Genomic DNA, 19,962 nt, shown 5'->3' with positions numbered 1-19,962 from the left:
CCACTACCTGTAATTTAGTAGGTAACTTTTTAGGTATTTTTCTATGCCTTCATATTTGTAACATGAACACAGAAAGGTCTTTTTTTGTTGTACATAAAAGCATTCTTCTCTACATTTTTGTACTTAAACTCACTTTTTACATTTATTATTACAAGTCATGCTACAGCGAGTATTCGTGTGTTTGTGTGAGGGTGTGCTTGTACAAATGCTTGAGTGTTTCTGTAGTGTAACTGCTTGAAATGCAACTGCTGGGTAAAGGGAATAGGCATGTTAAATTCAATCTATTTTGTCAAGTTGTGTTCTGAAAAGGCTGTGTAAATTATGTTCTGCATTCAACGCACATAAGACGGGGCTCAGAAAATCATGGAGTTAGACAAGAAGGGTTCACCTCCAGCCTCCACCACTTCCCAGGTGGTGACTTGGGCAGTTAATCAAGCTCTCTGTGCCTCCATTTACCCATGGTGAACATAGGACTAATGCACACCTCTAAAGGGTCTTTGAGAGTTTTAAATCAGTGAATTGAAATGGAAGTTCCTGGTTTATGGTGAGTATTCAACTTTCCCCAAAAGTTGTAATCTAGGGCCGGCCGTGTGGCACGTTGGTTAGGAGTTGGCTTGGGACGCCAGCTCTGAGCAGCAGGGCCCCGGTTCGGATCCCACATGAGGGCTAGTGACGCTGCGCCCTCAACAGCTGAGATGGTGAACAAGAGCTCGACCTGGAGCTGGGCTGCCGAGAGTCGCCGGCGACGGCGTAGGCTGCAGTGGGGCCAGCCGGCAGCGGGAGTGAGCTTTCGTGAGCTGCCATGAGCCACCATGAGCATCTATCCATTGGCCGGCGAGCAACTGCCTCAGCCGGGAAGAGCGCAATGATCACAATACCATCATGGGCCAGTGAAACGACGTCCTCCACAACTAGACTGAAGAACAAGGGGATAGCAACTTGTCTGTTCCCCTTCTCCGATACCCCAATGCGGTTCCCCTCCCCCAATTCCCCAATAAAATCTTAAAAAAAAAGTTGTAATCTAGTTTTGAATTAAAAGCCTCTGGGGAGCTTATTTGCAATATAGATTCTAGGGTGCCACCTCCAGGGGCATGACTGGGGCCTCCTGAAATGTGGCCCTGAGACAGACTCGCATTTTAACCACCTGCCAGGAGGGTTTGGTGTAGTCAGCCTTTGGACCACACTTTGAGAATCACCTCTTTACTAGGTAAGTCCCAATTCCACTGATGACTTCTTCCTGCTGAACTGAACCCACTTAACATGTTTAGATAGAGGATTTCCTGTCTGCATTTCTTGCTGCCTCTCTCTGTCCTTTCCGAGCAGACAGAGTGCATGAGTCAGGAGCAGGGATGGGCACGTCTGCGCGCATCATTTGTTAGCCAGGCCTGGGAGCCCCATGGACTTTGAGATATTTTTGTTTAGAGACAGAGGAAATTTTACATAATAAGTTGATCATAATAATAATCGCTCTTGGAGAGAAATGGCCCTGCGTTCAGCTGGAGGAAATGCCATATTTAATCCAATAGAAGATGCTAAGAAAGAAAAATGTTGTCATTTATAATTGTAAGATGTCTTCTATTATAAGTAGCATTCCAATTTCAGAGATGTCAAATATGAAAAAATCTCGGTCTTAGAACTGGTGAAATATGAAGATTTGTATGAGCTATCGGATGGGCAAACAGAGAAACACCGAATTGTACGTAACTACAAAAGATGGTCACCAGGCCATCTTCTGAGATGGCCATTGGGTTTGCTGAATATCCAGATGAGTCTGGGCACACAAGCTGGGGAGGGAGGCAGAATTCCTATGGTGTGAAATTCTGGGAGGAACACCAGGAGGAAGAGAACTGGGGATTCTGGGGACTGCAGGAAGGACCTCCAAACACACACACACACACACACACACACACACACACACACACACACTCGCACACTCACTCACACACACAGTCACTCACTCACACACTCACGCACATACTCACACACACTCACTCACACACTCATACACTCACTCACACACTCACTCACTCACACACTCATACACTCACACACACTCACACAGTCACTCACACACTCACTCACACTCACACAGTTGCTCACTCACTCGCTTACTCACACACTCACATACTCACACACTCAGTCGCTCACTCATACACTCACTCACTCACACAGTCACTCACTTACTCACTCATACACTCACTCACACAGTTGCTCACTCACACTCACTCACTCACACTCATACACTCACACAGTCACTCACTCACTCACTCACACACTCTCACACTCATACACTCACACAGTCACTCACACACACAGTTGCTCACTCACTCACACACTCACTCACACACTCACTCACTCACTCACACAGCCACTCACTCACACACTCCTTAAACATACACAGTCCCTGAGAATATCTCTTAGGTGTGGGATGTGCAGTGAACCCCTCTCTCCATCTCCTCCCCTGATCTTCAGCGAAGTCGGCCTGGCTCGTTCATACTTGTCATGTGAGTGGGTTCTTCAGGGATTTTTAGGGCTTATTTCCACTTTATCAGTAAAGCAAAGACAGGGAAATCTCAAAATGGGGCAACTGGAGGATAAGGAATAGTTGCCAACTGGTTATTGACACCGGTTTTTACGTAATTTATAAGCAAGGGAACCTCATCGGGAGAGGCTCATCTGACATCATTCAGTGTATGCGATCCCCAGTCAGAGTGTGGGAGCCCCGAGTCCTCTCTGCTTCCAGGTCTTGGGCCCCTTCCAAAGTCAGGGAGCTGACCCTTCTGTAGGCCATATCTAAGGTTCACTCATTGGAATTAACCAGGAGGTGAAAATGTCCGGACTCCAGGACATTCAGCAGGCTACTGTGCTGCCCTTTCTCTGCTCAAATAGTGCTACACAACTTCTGGTTCCTGACAGCGGCTGGGGTCCTCTGAGACATCTTCCCTTTCCCCCTATGTCCACACAGCTGTGCTACCCCTACCCCCGACATAAAGGCATGCATGGTCATGGGAAGACTTGCACGCACAGTTGAGTATCTGCTACAAAAAAAGGGCAGCATGTTGGGTTCACCTATCACCCCTCCCCCCCTTAGAGTAGAAATGACCGGCCCTGGAGAGGGGCAAGCACCAGTTCAGTGGTGACATCTCTGTGAGCGGACATATCACTGTAACTTAGATGTGTTGTAACGCCAGGTCTCTGGTGCCCCCGGTTTAAAACTCAAGCTGTCTCAGAGAAGACAAGATCCTCAGGTACTAATATTCAGTGCCGTTCTCAGCATTCATCCCACAGGAGCCACGCCAACGAGAAAGCCTGCTCTGCCTTTGCAAACTAAATGCAATGCTTAATAGTTGCCACGAGGAAAACACAAAACCTGTGTAAACACCTCTTTCAAGTTTAACAAGCTGAAGACTTAGCTGAATGTTTTCTGCAACGTGACAATCAGAAGTGACATCCACGCAATAGTGTCACTCTTCTTAGGAGATCCTTTGTTTCTCTGCTAATGAACACAAGTGTCTCCTGGAATCCACTGCCTGTTTCATTTTCCGCAGCATGAAGGAGAGCTTACTCACCAGCACCCCTGTAGGCCGCTAACACGCTGCCGCAGGAAGAATGGAGTCTCTACCGAGGAGACAAGGCTGTGCTTGCCGAGAGCACGTTCTCACTGCAAAGATGGTGGGAGGTTTGAGAAGAGCCACTGAGAGCCAGTGGGTCTGTGCCTGGTTATTTCTGATCAACATTATTGAGGTGTAATGTGCATTCAAAAGATTGTATCCATTTTAAGTGTTTAGGTCAATAAGGTTGACATACAGATGCACCCATGTAACCACACCTTCAAAACATAGGACATTAGCATCACCCCAGAAAGTTCCTTTCAACCTCTTTGGAATTAACCCCCCACAATTCACGGCCCCCAAAAATCACTGACCTGTTTCTGTTGCTATAAATTAGTTTTGTTATAGTTTTATAGAAATGAAACCATGTCACACATATTCTTTTGTGTCTGTCTTTTTCGCTCAGCATAACGTCTGTGACATCTGTGTCTTTTTATTGCTGAATAGTGTTCCTCCACAGCATGAGTGTATCACAATTTGTTTATCCGGTCAGTGGCTGATGGACAGATAGACTGCTTCCAGTTTGGATTATGATAAATAAAGCTGCTACGAGCATTTGTGTACAACTCTTTGTGGGTTTTCATTTCTCATGGGTAATTATCTGAGAGTGGAATTGCTGGGTCATATTGTAAGTGCATGTTTCACTTTACAAAAAAATTACCCAACTCTTTTCCAACGTGTTTGCACAGCTCTGTGGCTCTATCTCCTCACTAACCCTTGGGATTTTCATTCTTTTTAACACCTTCTAGTGGGTGTGAAGAGGTCCATCACTGTAGTTTTAATTTGCATTTCCCTGAAGATTAATGATATCGAGCATATTTTCATGTGCTTTTTGGTCATATAATGTTCATTCAAATATTGTGCTTTTTTTTCTAAGTATCTCCTTACTGAGTTGTAAGAGTTCCTTATATATTCTGAATGCAACTACCTTGCCAAATACATTTAAAATGTATTTCCTCTCAATCTGTGACTTGCCTTTTTTAATTTCCAAGTTTTTTTTTGAAGAGCAGACATTTTAAATTTTGATGAAGTCCAATTTGTGAGGTTTTTAAAAAATATTCTGTGTAAAAGCACAAGAAATGCCTAAGGAATCTTTGTCTACCCCAAGGTCATGAACGCTTTCGCCTATGTTTTCTCCTGGAATTTTTATAGTTTTAGCTCTTACATTTAAGTCTATGATCCATTTGGAAAACAATTTGGTAGCTTCCTCTAAAGTTAAACATACACTTTCCATATAGCCCAGCAATTTCACGCCTAGGTATTTCTTCAACAACAACAACAACAACAATAATAATAATAAATGCCACGGAAAGACCTGAATACAAATATTCAGAGAAGCTGTAGTTGTGAGAGTCAACAGCTGTAAACAATCCAAATGTCCATCCTCATATACATGTAGATATTAAGAAATATGAAGGAACAAATTACTTTAAATGCAACACTGAAGAATGTCATAGATATTAGATTGAGTGGAATAAGCCAAATGCAAATGAGTAAATACTATATTACTCCATTTATGTGACTCCCAGGGGAGGCAAAAATGACCTGCAGTGATAGAAATCAGGCCAGTGGCGGTCAGCAGGCGGTTAGAACTGGGGCAGGGGGAGGCTGGGGAGAGCTGAGCAAACTCATGGGGATGTGGAAACGCTGTGCATCTTCTGGGACGGTGCTTACATGTGTCCAAAGTCACTGATCTGTATACTTAAAATGTGTGAATCCTACTGAAGTAAATTATATCTCAACAACATTCACTTAAATCTGACACTCAATAAATTTTGTAATTGTATTAGTCAGGATTCCCCAGAGAAACAGAACCAATAGGAGAGCTGGGAAGCAGATGGTTAAGTCCCGGTCTGAGGCTGAAAGCCTGAGAACCAGGTGCACAGAAGTCCAAGGACAGGGGAAGACAGATGTGTCAGCTCGAGCGGAGGGAGAGGAGAATTCGCCCATCTTCCTTCCGCCCTTTTGTCCTCTTCAGCCCTTGGCTGACAGGCTAAGACCCACCCCCAGTGAGGAGGCCAATATGCTTTACTCAGTTCACCAACTCCAAGGCTCACCTCTTCTGGATACACCCTCACAGATGCACCCAAAAATAATGTTGACCAGCTATCTGGGCACCCCTTAGTCCAGTCAAGTTGACCCTAACATGAACCACCACAGTAGTTATCTATTTATTTGGGTGAATACTATTTCAGATGTCTTCCTGATTGGCCTCCAGCTCCAGGAGGCCAAGGACCATGCCACTTGGCTCACCGTTTAATCCCCAACGCCTAGAAGCACAGTAACCAGCAGAAGTAAGCTTGTCAGCAAATATTTGTTCAAGGAGGGGCAGAGGAGCACCCCGCCGTCTTGTTCAGGAGAACCAGTGCGCGGAATTCAGTGCCTGAGCGCGGGGCTGAATTCGCTGACTGAAAGGGCAACGGGAATTCGGGGAGGGGAGAAATCAATCTGTGTGTCCTCATGCAGCCGAAGAAGACACTTTAGAATAAGTGAGTCTTAAAAAGCAATGGAACTTGAAGAACAGGCACAGAGGAAATTTGGAATTCCGAATAACGATGTGGAGGTAAATGAGTGAGAAATGAGGAAGGAGCAAAGCTTCATGAATTTTCACCTTACTCCCAGAGTTTGCAGAGGAAGAGACCCACCTGCTACTGCAGCTCCACACCCAAATCCAGACCACTATCCTGCTCTGCCTACCTGCGCCATGCGACACCCCCAGCCCTGCGGTTTCTCGCCAATGCTCTGTGAGGTCCTGGGCTTCTGGACATCCCAGGCCTGGGCCGCGCAGCCACTGGGCTTCAGAGAGGGCACCTCGGGACTCCTCGGCCCCCGCGCACTCTGGAGACAGCACATTACAAGCTGAAAATTCATTGCATTTGTGAAAAACCTGAATTTATTTAGACAAAAGCAGATGGAGAGGATGGATAATCTCGTTACATTTCAGCACATTACACTTTATTCAGAAGAAATGAAACATAACGCATTATGCGTTCTTTTCTTTCCATCTGCTTTCCCTTCCCCAAATTCAGGATTATTATTAATATAATGAATTCATCTCGCTTCCCTCTCAATTCCATTAGCCCATACTCCTAATTAAGTTTTGTTCACGTTGTCCTTTTCAACAGCTCAGAAACTCTTTCAATGTAGCGTTCTTTTTTCTCAGACCTCAAACCATTTCTACAGACGAACTGCTGCTACCAGGCGTATGAAATGCCTTCATCAAATTATAATTTTTTCTCAAACATTAAGACATTATCTAGGCCCTTCTGTTCCCCAGGACAGGCCTGGCTAACTTGAAGGACAGATTCTTCAGAGGACTGGGGCCAACTCTTGATCTGGGTTTTTGGGAAGCGGAGGTGGGAGTCAGGGGCCTTCACCTTGGTCAGCTCACTCTCTGCCAGAACAGTACCTTCTTTCCTCCCTTCTCCCCAACACACACCAATGCATTTTCCCCCAAAAAAGAATGTAATGGGTATAGAAAAGTCTCTCAAGAAAAAACAAGTCCAACCCTCGGAGACCGTAGACAGAAGAAAAGACTGAAAATCGTGGCTGTCACAATATGGCAGCTACTATGGCTCTGCTACTATTTGGGGAAACCTTCAGGTCTCCACCAGGTGGCCCCGAGTCATGACTGGGTGCATTCTGCACACAAAGATTCAGGAAATCAACCTAGAACTAAAACCACAGCAACTCACACCAGCCATTAGAGGCCAGCATTTCTCTCCTGGGTCAGCTCTATAGTCCATTCGCCTGAGGAGCAGTCCCTTTGGTGGGGTTACTGAGGGAGATCTGAGTGTCACCCTGATTCTCCTCCCGGAAGCCAATTCCCAAAGGGAGTTACTCTCATGACCTATCTCCACCTTCCTGGAGGCTGGTTCCAGTTTTGGTCAGAACTTCCTTCCAGGGAGTGGCATTGCTTAGGCTGGCCACGCCAAACGAGGTGGATCTTTTCTTTCCATTCTAAAGCTTTAAGCACGGGTCAAGGAAGCCTGCTTTGGAATCCTGAAAACATGGCGCGTAACATCTGTCTGCCTCTCGTCACAAAGCTCGGCCCGCTTACAGGGAGGCAGGCTCGGCCTCTGGCCTTTCCTTCTGACTGGCTCTGGGTCTTCCACTCTGACCTCTGAAGGCAGGGTGCTGCGGCCGGGGGCTTGCAGGCCTGACTGGCGAGCTTTCCTGCACCTTGAGCGAGACACCCTCTGACCCGCTACTGCTCTTCCTCAGACGGCAGAGCAGGCTGCCCGACCCCTGCGGCCCGCGAAGAGCAGAGTCGTTCCTGCCTTTATTACACCCACTGAAAGCTTCCAGAATGAGCCACATAAACCACTGCTTGCGGGACTGGCGAGTGAGTTTTTTATGACTCCGCTCCCAGGCACTTAGGAGAGAGCACATTTTCCTGAACTTAAATCTTCTCAATTGGAGTTGTCACCTTTAAAGGGTGAGCTGACCCAGTGTCCTTGCTGGTCAAGGAAGCTTCTAAATGCAGAGGAAAAATTAACACCTTCCTTCTCAAATACTGCATGAAAGGGGCCACATGGAGCTCAGAACATTGGCTCAAATCAAACTGTTGAGGTAGTTTGGGTTTATTTTTATAGACAGAAAAATTACCAAATGTCAGTGCCTCCCACCTCCTCCCTCTGACTAGGTCTCTCCCTCATCCATCTAATGGTAGGGGCCTTTGGTCCCCCAGGACGAGCCTGCCCTCACCTCCCAAGCAGACAGGCTGCAGTGATCTAGAAAAACCAAACGCCTGCAGGAACATCAGAGAGGGCGGGGAGCAGTGACCAAGTCCGGACGAAATGTCACAGTCACCTCCCGCCAGTGCCTGTGCCCAGGGCCGTGCACTCATGCGGCCAGCCCCATCGCCCAGTAACAGCTGGTGTGAGCAGTCCTGGGTGCCCTGGACGACCATCTCCCATTGCCCACCGCCTCCGACTGACTGCAGCTGGGCGGACAGTCCTGTGGGGGCCCTGAGTGGCTTCTTGCTGACTCACCTCAAGCGCTCACAGGTTTCCTGACCCCCCAGGGGCTTCTCTGATACCCTGGGAGTCCCCTGGATCAGAGCCCAGGTGTTGGCCCTGGGTGGGGGTAAGTGTCCCCAGAGGCAGCCTGCTTCTAACGAGGCAGGAGCCTTCACTGTTCCCTCTGCGTTTCAGGAAGGTGTTGTGCAGGCTTCTCTGGGGGTCCTGGGGGAAGCCAGCTCCAGGGCACATGACACTGACCTCAGTACCACATCCTCACGCCGGCTCTTCATCTCCTGACTCACTCTCCTCAGCCCCTCACTTCTGCCTCCTGGGACCAGGCTCTGTTTTGGGGGGACCACCTGATGCTGAGTCTAAAAGGGGCATGAAGGGGGTGTACAGAGCACGACCAGGCTGAAGCAGATCAACAGAGAGGGCTTCCTGGAGGAAGTGGGCCCTCAGCTTAATTTCAGAGCAGAAGGATGTGGGTTAGCAACTCAAAAGAACCCTTTTGGGCTGCAGGGTTTCAATTTCCAAAGACTTAGCAGCAAAGCGCCAAGTCCAGGTAGACCACAAGGTTTTTCATCCCGAAACGATGGTGACCAGAGATGCGAGGTTTCAGCCTGTTCCATCTTCAGCCCTTGTTCACAGAGACGGAATTTATACGAACGCTTTTGCCTTCCTAATGAAAATTTAGCCTTTCAAGTCTCATTAACCGTAATGTGGAAAAAAATACCTCTATCTCTTTTTTTCCGGAGGTAAAAGCAATGATATTAAATGATCCAATTTAGCTATTTCTAATACCACTCTGGTCGCTAATGAAGACGCATGTGTGACATAATGTGTGGCTCACACAGGGCGCCACCGCTCAGATGGAGAGCGTGCAGCCGGCTCCGCGCAGTAAGGAAATGGACGCAAATTAAATTATTGTGGATCAAATATTGCTCTCTCCTGGATTCACATGACTGTTTAAGAATCAGAGTTTCCAACGGGGCCAGGCCCCCGTGGAGCCTCCCCCCGCCCCCACCTGTCCTCACTGCAGGTGGGGGCGGCCCATCGGGAAAACGGAGCGCACCTTTTCGCCAAGCAGCTGCGCAGAGGGCTCTGGGCAGGCAGGCTTTTCAGCGGCGTGAAGCCTATTCCTAAGTGTGCCGATAATCACAGCTTTGTTCGTAGTTCCTCGTCACAACGGTCCTATGAGGCACGTGTATTCTTACCTTCCTTTTCGGAACTGGAGCCTGAGGCTGAGAGGTTAAGTGGACTGCCCAGGGTCACACAGCTGCTGGGCAGCTCGAGATGGTGGGCATTCAGAGGGCACACGGGGGGTAGGCTCACTCCGTGTTCACAGTTAAGCACTGCGGGAGTTTGTGTTGTTTCTGTTTGGCTTTTTATTCATGAATTCATTCGCCAAACATTTCTGGAACAACTAGGAAACGTCAGGTGCTGGTGTGTAACGGCCACCACCTCGGACTCGCATTTGTTAGGCGCTTCTCGGTGTCAAACGCCTCCTCTCATCTAATTCTCCCGAGACCCTTACTGTCATCCCCACTTTCACAGAGGCGGAAACAGGTGTAAGGAGGTTAAGCTCACAAGCAAAGTCACAGGGCTAGGAGCTGAGGAGCTGCGGTCCCAACCAGCCCCCAGACCTCAAGGCCAACGTTCTTTGCCTTAACTCCAAACTCCCTCCCATGGGGGAAAATCAAAATTCAAGCCTGAGTCCTGTAATTCTGAGCCCTATGTAATCGCTATATCACACAGTGATGTAACAGTCACAGATATTATACACTTGGGTCTGTCAACGCTGATGTGTAGAGTCGTGGCTGTATTAGTAGGTGCTCAGGACGTGTTAAAATCGTAGGCACAATCCTCACAACTGAAGTCTTCTGCCTGGCCGAGGGCCCATCACACGGGCGACCACTGCCTCATTCTCTTCCTGCCTCTTTTATTCCACTCACCCTGAAGGCAGGCTGGACAGAAATGGAAATAATGCAACAAGCAGAATTCTAAGAGAAAAGCCCAAGTCATGGGAGCCGGGGGCATATACCCAAACTCTGCCCCACTGCGGCCCCTGGCCTCCCAGAGAGAATCCAGTACCCGGCAGCAAGAAACGCAAACTGAGGCAGCTTCCCGCACTCGGGCCCTGTGTATTTCTCCCTGACCTGCACAGTTCTGGCTCCCGCGGGGCGTCCAGCTGCCTTGGCAGTTCTGGCTTTGGTGGGAGCTCTGCACATATTCCTCTCCAATGAGAATCTATGTAACAAACCCCAAGCGAGTGCCAATTCACATGCTAATACGTGAGACGAACAAGCGAAAAGGACATGAAAAACTTCGTCTGAATATCATTACTCCTAATGATTCAGGAAGTCTGGTGTTGGAGAAAAACAGCTCGCTCCAAAGGAATGCGACCCATCACAATGTGAGCTGTGGGGAGGCGGCAGAGGCACGGGCGTTTTCTGCATATTAAATGCACCAAGAGCCATCTGCCCCCAGATGATAATGATTGAAATTGACAGGCAAGTCCATTAAGTATAATCGTCAAATTGAGACTTTAAGGAACAGCTTGCCAGAAGAGGAGATGTTAAAGATTTATTACGCTTATGAACTACTTTTGTACAATTATTCAAAACAGACGGAGAGTAAATTATTTCATAAAATGCACTGGAAATGAGTGTGTACATTTAGGCCTTTAAAGTGTATGCATTTATAAAAGAGCTCTTAACGTTCTGCTTGCTATTCTATTTGGCATGTCGTTTGTGTTTTAAAATGTCAGTTAAGTATTTCTTTGTTTAGGGATATTTTTCAAGCATTTCTGGAGGAAATGGAAAACAAAATATGGCTGCAAATTCAGTGAAATTACATCTGGAACATTAAACTCCGGGTGTGTGTTCTCCCCATGTTATAAATGGCGCCGTGTGAAACAGTGGCGGCAGTCGGTATGTTTTAAATACGGAAACAAGGGAGGCAGGCACTAATATCTCTATCTATTGTTTATAATGCCTTCATCTCACGCTTTCAGAAACTTCCAGCTACACTCTGGTGCCCTAACTCAAGCTAACCTCTGCTCGCTTCCATCTCACTTCTCCTTGGGATCCCTCTTATCCGTTTCTCCGAGCAGATTCGGGTACTCCCCGTTATCTCCTTCATGCCATCTCTTTGATCCTGTAGGACCTGAGGCTAATAGAGCCTATTTGTCCATCCTCTGAAGAGCCAGCCCTAGCCATCTGGATTTGACATGTACACACCGTACTTTTGAATCTGGTTCATTGAGCGCCTCCCGAGAGCATGTCCCTTTTCGCGGGGGCAAGACCAGTGCCAAGGAGAGAGAAGAGCTGCCTGCGGTTTCTGCTCTTACGGCCAAGAAACCCATAAGGGTCTCTTGTTCCCAGCCCACCCCCAGCTCCTACATTGTCAAGGAAAGCAGGGTTCTCATGAGTCTATTTTAGCCAACCTTCTGAAGGGGTTACCACGACCTATGCAATAAACTCTCCTAGACTCAAACATCAGCTTAACTAAGAGAGAATGAAGAACAGACAGGAATGAGGGATTGCTGTCCCACCAGAGACACATATGAAGAGGGAGCCAGATTATTAATAATTTTTGTTCAATATTTAACAAACCAAGGCTCTCCCCTTGCCAAAACTACTCCCTGGGTACAAATGTGGTCCAGATGGAATGGGAGGTCTCTCTTTCCCACTGCAAAACCTGATTTTTATTGTTCTCTTTGCAGTTCTAGAAATTGTCGCACGCTCTACATTTACTCTCTTCTCTCTCTATCCCAGCTCACCCAGACTCAACCTGTCATTCACGTTGCCCTTGAACTAAATACAGTCCCAGTCACTGAAATAGCTCAGGGCCTTTCCCACAGAGCTAGCAAGTCTCCTGCTGTTTTTCATCCTCTAGCTCATGGTGACTTCGGACACAGGGAAAGAACAGGGGCTCGAGACCAAATCAGAAAGGTGGAGAAGGTGAAGACTCTGTAGAGACCAGTTGGGAAAACTGAGGCCTGCAGAAGCCATGGCTGAGTCAGGGTCACGTGCTCAGCATGGAGCAGACCTGCAGCACATCGGCCCACATTGGGGGCGGGGACGCATGAATTCTGGGACCTGGACACCAGGCAGCCAAGCCTCTTGGAGCCTCAGTTTCCCCACCTATAAACTGGAGGTAATACTTGACCGCTACCTGCTGTGAGAATTCTGTGGGATGACCTAGGAATACAGAGCGAGCCCAGCCAGTGTTAGTGATTCCCGTCCCATAAAACAATTCTCTTTACCCAAATGCTGCTACTACAGAACTAATTTCTCTTTTTATCACCACGGGATTTTGTGTACCCACTTACTATTCTGCCCCTAAAATTTTTATTCTCCCTATTAAATTTGAGCATTAGTGCTAGAGCAGCCATCTGCCATTCCTTCTGCCGCAAGTATCCTCGGAGACGTTAAATAATATTCTCTGTTGCCCTTGGTGACTTGACAAATAAGAAGAAAGAAGTGGGAAAAGGTCAAAGAAGAAAGGGAAAGGGGACAGAGCTTAGTGGGAGAGGAAGTGCGCAGGAGGGGGAAGGAAAGAAAACGGTGGCTCTACAGGAGCAAACAGAATTCTTTTTTTGGAGAGAACTTAAGAAATCATCAAATCCATCCCCTCGCATTACATTTGGAGAAACTGGTGGTGGAGGTGGGGTAAGAACCCAAGACCCATTTTCCAAACTGCCCCCCTACCCAGAATGCTTTTCATGCTGCACCCCCTCCGGCACCACCCTTCTGCCCGGATAATGCTTATTCATTTTGAAATCCCAGCTCAATCACCCGTTCCTCCAAGGAGTCACCCCGACCTCTCCCCACCACCTGATCCAGGCCCCGTTCTGCCCTCATAGGTCTGCCAGTGTGTTTCTTCCTCCTCCCTTCTCCCCCCACCACGAGGCCATGTCATCTGCGCTCAATAAACACATGAGTCAGTTAGGAGCAGGAAACAGAGCATGCGCCCCACGTGGGATGCTTCTCACCTCTGCAAAGAAACGCCTCCACACAATTCATTCATAACGAAACAGACGGGAGGAGGAGTTTCCTCGGAGGCGCCTTCCCACAGCCAGGTTCATCGGGATTCATTAGAGGAAACTGCTAATCGGACGTCCCCTCCTGCACAAAGTGGCTCTTTCTAGCGCTCTTTCTTTCAAGGCCAGCAGGGCTCAAGAGGAGGAGAACTAATAAGCGAATGCCATCAATTGTTATAGCACTTTACTTTTTCCTAACACTTGCTCTTATCACTCCAGCCATACTTTATGTGGAACAAATTGATTAAAACATAAAACAAGGATTCTCTTTCTGTTAGGCTCTGTGGTGTGTAGTTATTGGGATGTAAAAAGTTCCAAGTGGATTAACTAAATAAAAAAAAATCCATCTCCTACTGTCTTATCTCCAGCTGTAAAGTTTAAGCTCCTTGCTGAGAAGGACAGAGGGAGAAAGCTGACATTTATTGAGCTCCTACTATATGCCAAGCCCTGGACGAGACAACTTTCATCATGCACCCATTCAGCACATAAGTGAGGACCAGGCACTGTTCTAGGAGCTGGGGAAGCAGCAATGAAAAACTGAAGTCGCTGCCGTACAGAGTCTCCATTCCGGGAGGGGAGACGGGCAGTAAGCCAGAAGACCACATGGTGTCAGACAGGATATGGCTACGAAGAGAAAGAAAGCGATTAAAGAAACATGAGTGATGGGAGCTATTTAAGGTCGGGGGTCGGGAAAGCACTTTCTGAGAAGGTGTTGCTGGACCAGAGACCTGAACTGTGTAAGATGAGCGAGGCTTGTGACCGTTGAAAGGAAGAGCATTTCAGTCTCGGAGGGAGAGCCAGCACAGAGGCCCTGAGGTGGGAAAGTGTTTGAGCTTCTGGAGAAACAGGGAGGAGGCCAGAGGCTCAGGAGATGTGGACAGAGGGGGCTGGACGAGGGCCAGGTCACAGCACCATGTCAAGAGCTTTGAACTCTCTTCCAAATGTCACATCACCATGGAGGGTTCTGAGTGAGGGTGGGCCATGATCTGATTGACTTGTTAAATGGTTGTGTCCCATTTAATCCTTGAAATGACCTTAAGAGAGCAGTAGCTTTAACCTCACTTCATAGATGTAGGAATTGGGGGTTGGGAGATCAAATGTCGTGCCCAAGTGGATGCAGCTTGGAAAGGCAGTTTGCAATTCCAGCTGAGGACAAGAGTTGGTTCCAAACCCGGGGCTCGTCACACCCGCCCATGCCACCTGAGGACATGACCTGCGTCCGAAAGGTTCTGAAGCACGGTCACAGGTATTTTCTAAATAAATGTGGTCAAAGGTGGGTATTTTCTAAATAAATGCGTAAGACTCAAATTCTGCCAAATTCCTGGGATGCCTAGGTGTTTGGGTCATTGAGGAGGCAGGGATGGAGAATAAAGGGATTTTTTTACAATCAAAAAAGAGAATGGAAAAAATTAAGGTGTTTCGATCCGTGCCCTCTTTTGGGCAATAGCCTTTTGTGGAAAAACATGGCTTTCTTCAGCGCTCCATTTTTACCTCATCGGCTACTTAAAATTCCATCTCCTACAAAAACAGCTCTGTACATGCACACATGCATCAACCCTGAAACGGATGGTCCGCTTGCTATTCGGCCCAAGGGTCTGCTGGAAATGACAGCCATTAAAACTTAGCTGAGCTTTGAGTTTACTCCTAATGGCTGTTCGCACCCGCAGATCATGTCAAGATGAGTAAACTATGACTGGGTTGAGGGCCATTTCTCCTTTCACACCCATATAACCCACCGAGGGGAGGCTCCGTTACCTGTCCTTTCCCCAGGATGGAAAGAGAAAAGACCATTTTCGGGTGAGTACACACATGCACCCATCTCTGACTCAAACCGGCTCACTGACAACCCTAAGGCCAGCCGCTCACAGTCGCTCATGTGCCAGAGATTGACAGTCAATCTGTACAGCACGGTGAGGAGCTCTCCTTGGTGCTGAAGTGCTAGTGAGCTCCGCCAGGCTGCCCTTCTCTCAGGCATGAGGTCCAACACAGGCTCACACAAACAGTAAATGGCAAACGTGGAAAGGCACTGAAAGAAACAAACCAGAAGGTCTAAGAGCTTCCGGAAGGGGTGGAGGCTCAGAGGGGTCTCTGATGATTGACAGAAGGAGGCTGGGAGGATAGTAAGAAGATGAGGAGAAAGGAGGCTCAGTGAAGGTTACAAGCTTTTTCAGGGCTCCGAACACAGCAGAATCAAGGGATGCTGGAGGATCTGGGGAGTGCGAGTGTGCCTGGGGCAAGAAGGACGATGAGAGGGAGGCAAGGACTTTTAGGGTCTGCTCTCAGCATCACCTCTGCCTCAAGCCTCCCCATACTGAGTGTTGATGTGGTGACCGATGAGATAGCAAAATAAACAAACAAAAACAGACTCAGGAAATCCTGAAAGCTCCCCTGGAGCAGCTAGACTTAGTGGTTCTACAATCTTACAAGTAGAGAGGGGGTGGAGAGGAATCTGCAGAGAAAGCCGTTAACATCACCTCCCCAGGGACAGGGCCTCCAGGTGAGGCTCTCGGGAACCATGAACAGTCGTTTACATCCTGGGGCTCCCGGATGAAATGAGAAGCAGTCATTAACACAGCAAGCAGCCCTCCGCCTTCCTTCTCCATAATAACACTGTCACCAGAGGACAGAAAATTACCCTGACGACTCTATCTCTCCAAATTGCACTTTGGAGACAGGCTGAGTAAGGCAAGCAGACCCCCGAGTGAAAAACTCCTGGCTAGACTTCCCAGCCAAGGAATAATAAATAACCCTGAAACATGCAATCCGACTGTGGCTCTGCTCTGTGGCTTGTGGCTTCCGCCCTAAAGGAAGACCATGAATTGCAGGGCCTGGCGGATGGGTCAGAAAAGTGGTGTCTGACCAGTGGGTGAGGACCTGCAAATTAACCCCATGGTGGTGCTTCCAGAACAAGTTGGCTTGCTGAGGCAAAGGGCAGGCCTGAGGGCCAGGACTCCTTCCTGGGCATGAAAGGCTCAACCCCAGCCCACACAGTGCAGAGCCAGACCTCCTGCCTGAAGGAGGGAGCTCTGTGCACCCCAGGATCAAACAGGCAAACGAGATTTTCAGTGACTGAAAATGCTCATTAGGAGGGAGCATGAGTAACATTAAGGGAACCCAATGGAAAGGTGTGAAATTTTCAGAGGCTGTATTTTTCTTTCTCAGTCAAAAACACTCTCAATTTGCCAAAGCACTTTTGCAATCATTTGTAAATTGGTCTGCCAGGGTCTCCATGAGAATGTTAAATGACAAGAAAAAGAATCAATATCTCATCGCTGGGCTGGCTCTGGGTAGGCATTCAAGTGAAAAACAAGATTGGGAGAGCCGATAGACAGACGGGAGGATGCAAAGATGTCAGTCTCCCGGGATGAAAAACAGCAAAAGGTGCCAAATGCCAAGCCAGAAAGAATGATCTAAATAACTAGTGCAAGTAAATCCAACAAGAGGCAGCTATAGATGTGGAGGCTTCTCTTTTTAATTTGTATTTGTCAGAGACTACTGATAAGAATTACATCGAAAAGATTATCTAGAATAAATTGACTCACGCTAAAGCAATGGCTGAAAAAAAAATCCACCTGTGAGGTGAATTATAAAAAAACCATTTGTGGTGTGAATAAGAAAGAATACACATGAACAACTTTGGAAATAGGAAATTGACAGAGTTTAGTACTGTTAAAGAAAAAACGAGCCCCCAGGCCCCCAGATGGAGTCACTGGGGCTAAGCCATGTCAGTAAACCAAGACCTACCATCTAACCCACTGCAGCTTCAGCCTCTCTCGGGAATGTGACCTGGAACTTGTCAATCCGGAGCTACCTGGTCAGCACGACTGCAGTCATCTGCCTGACAGGCCCAGCCCTTCCCCCAAAGGAAGGTGACCTTGCCTGAAACAAGCCACTCTTTGTTAGAAACTCCCTTTTCCCTCTCTCCCGCTTCTCCCAACAACGCCTTCCATGTTGTCCAGCTCCTGGAGCTCCATTCTCGTTGCTACATGGGCTGCTGCCCAATTCATGAATCATAGGATAAAGCCAATTAGATCTCCAGATTTACTCAGCTGAATTTTGTTTTTTTAACAGCACAAACTCTGTATCTTGGAAGAGACCCTGCATGGAGGTGGGGACAGCTATTCAGGATCCAATAACTGTTAGCATTTGCCAGATGTTAGTTAACTATGTACCAGGCAGTGCCATGTATGAGGTGTGTGCATGTGTGTGCATGTGCGTGTGTGTGTGTATGTGTGTGTGTGTGTGTGTGTCTGTGTGTGAACGGGTGGTTTTTGTGAACATTCAATGAGCCCTATGAAGATGAGGAAACTGTGGCACAGAGAGGCTAATGGTCTTATTCAAGGTTGCACAGCAAATCAGAGCTGGGGTTGAGTGTCAGCGCCCATGCTCTTGTTATTTGATTCTATTTTTCATAATTTTCTACCCATGTGGGTGCAGAGAAAAAGAATTTTGAGGGGACTAGCTGATATTCCCACAAGAACAAGAAAGAAAGAGCTGGACAGCTTTACCGAGCAAACTTTTCTTTTTTTTATCTGGGAAGAGAATGTGATGCCAACAGGAAGATAAGAGACAGACCTCGCCCTTCAGGTCCCGCCATCACCTGCTGTTTTTTCCCCCTGGTGCCATTTCTGGGAAAAGAATCCTGGGTTTTCTCTACATGCAGTTATAGCCAGCTAAATAAATAAATAGCTGGAGAGCGAGACAGTATTGCTTTTATGTTTTTCTCAAGCTCCTACAGAAAAAGGAAATTCAGCAAAGTTATCATTTAAAATATTTTGAAATAATTATACAACAACAAGCCAAGAAGCCAAAAATTCTCTTCTTTTTCCAGGTAGTCTCCGATTCCCTTTACATTTCTTCTTCTTGGAGTAACACACCAGTCTCCCTTTTTATTTCTTTTCTCTCTTAGAAAAGCTACACAAACACCTCTCAAGCTCATGCCGTGCTCACTCAGCAAATTATCAGCATCTCCTTAAAGATTTTCCTCAAACATTGCAAAGGCTGGTAATCAGAGCCTTCAAGAATGAATCAGAAAAAAATTTCTTTCTTTTTTTTTTGGCTTGTGATCTTATTCCAATATCATCTTTTCCCTCCCAAATAAATGTATGAATAACATTCTCTTCCCAAATAAAAAAATGCACCTTTTTTTAAAATTTTTATTTTAGAAGGAATGTCTGGCGTGATTGTTGACACAGTCCAAGCCAACAGCTTCCACCAGGAACTGCCAAGCGTCCTATTTTCTGTGTACTTAACAGCCGCATTGGTTTTGTGATGACTCTTTTGTTATCCAGACCTGCCTGGCAGTGAACGGGGGCATTAAGTCAATTAACTGCATTTGGATGCTGCTGGCCTTGCATTCTGTGAGCCAGCAGAGCATCGCAAGCTTGGCTGTGAGGAAAGAGTCTCAGAGAAGGGAAAAGAGGATTAGGTGGCTTTATGAGGAAGGTACTGAAAGACAGCCCACGGCCCAAGTGGCCCAGGTGGGAACTGAATGACCACACGAAGAAGGCAGGCCTGCCAACATGAACCGACTTGGCTGCTGGGTTCCTTCCCTCCAGCCAGCAGCTCAGCGCCTCCCTCATGAGATCACGGTGCACTTTCTCCTTCTCTGAGTGTGTGTGTGTGAGTGTGTGTGTTTCAGCCATTCAAAAAACCTTTTCCTTTACTCTCTTCTCCCCTTTCTCTTTTTCCCACCTTCTCTGTCTCGGCTCCCCCATCTTCCTTTTGTCACTAATGTTTTATAGGATACACTCCATTTGGCTGGCATTTTTCTCCTAGGGAATTGATGTATAATCTTTGGTTCTTTCAAGCCGGTATTGTTTCCCAGAGACAAAATACCTACTTTGTGTCATGTTGTATGTATGACTAATGACAACAGAACAGTTACGAGCTGTACATTTGTATTCTTTTTTAAAATTATTTTTTATTGTGAAATACACATTTTTTAGAATTAGCTTCAGCAGTACAACACAGTGCAATAGTTACACTTTTTACACCTCAAGGTGACAACCCCCTCCCCCAATCTGCCACCCCACTTCCCCCCACCAATATCATACATATCTATTACAATTCCCTTGACTCCACTCCTACACTATATTCTACGTCCCATGACTCTCTCTCTCTCTCTCTCTCTATATATATATATATATATTCACTTATAGTTGACATACACTATTATACAACATCAGCTTCAGATGTAGAGTGCAATGATCAAGCCTCTACCCCATCCATGATGCGTTCTCCCTAACAAGACATGTGACCATCTGACACCCTACAAAATATTTACAACATTATTATATTCCTCGAACTGTCTTTCATGTCCCTGTGGCAATATTGTAGTTAC

Source organism: Hipposideros armiger, unplaced genomic scaffold, assembly GCF_001890085.2.
Source record: "Hipposideros armiger isolate ML-2016 unplaced genomic scaffold, ASM189008v1 scaffold_4, whole genome shotgun sequence".
NCBI classification, from domain to species: domain Eukaryota; kingdom Metazoa; phylum Chordata; class Mammalia; order Chiroptera; family Hipposideridae; genus Hipposideros; species Hipposideros armiger.
The sequence above is the reverse complement of the archived record's forward strand: the minus strand, read 5'-3'. Positions refer to the sequence as shown.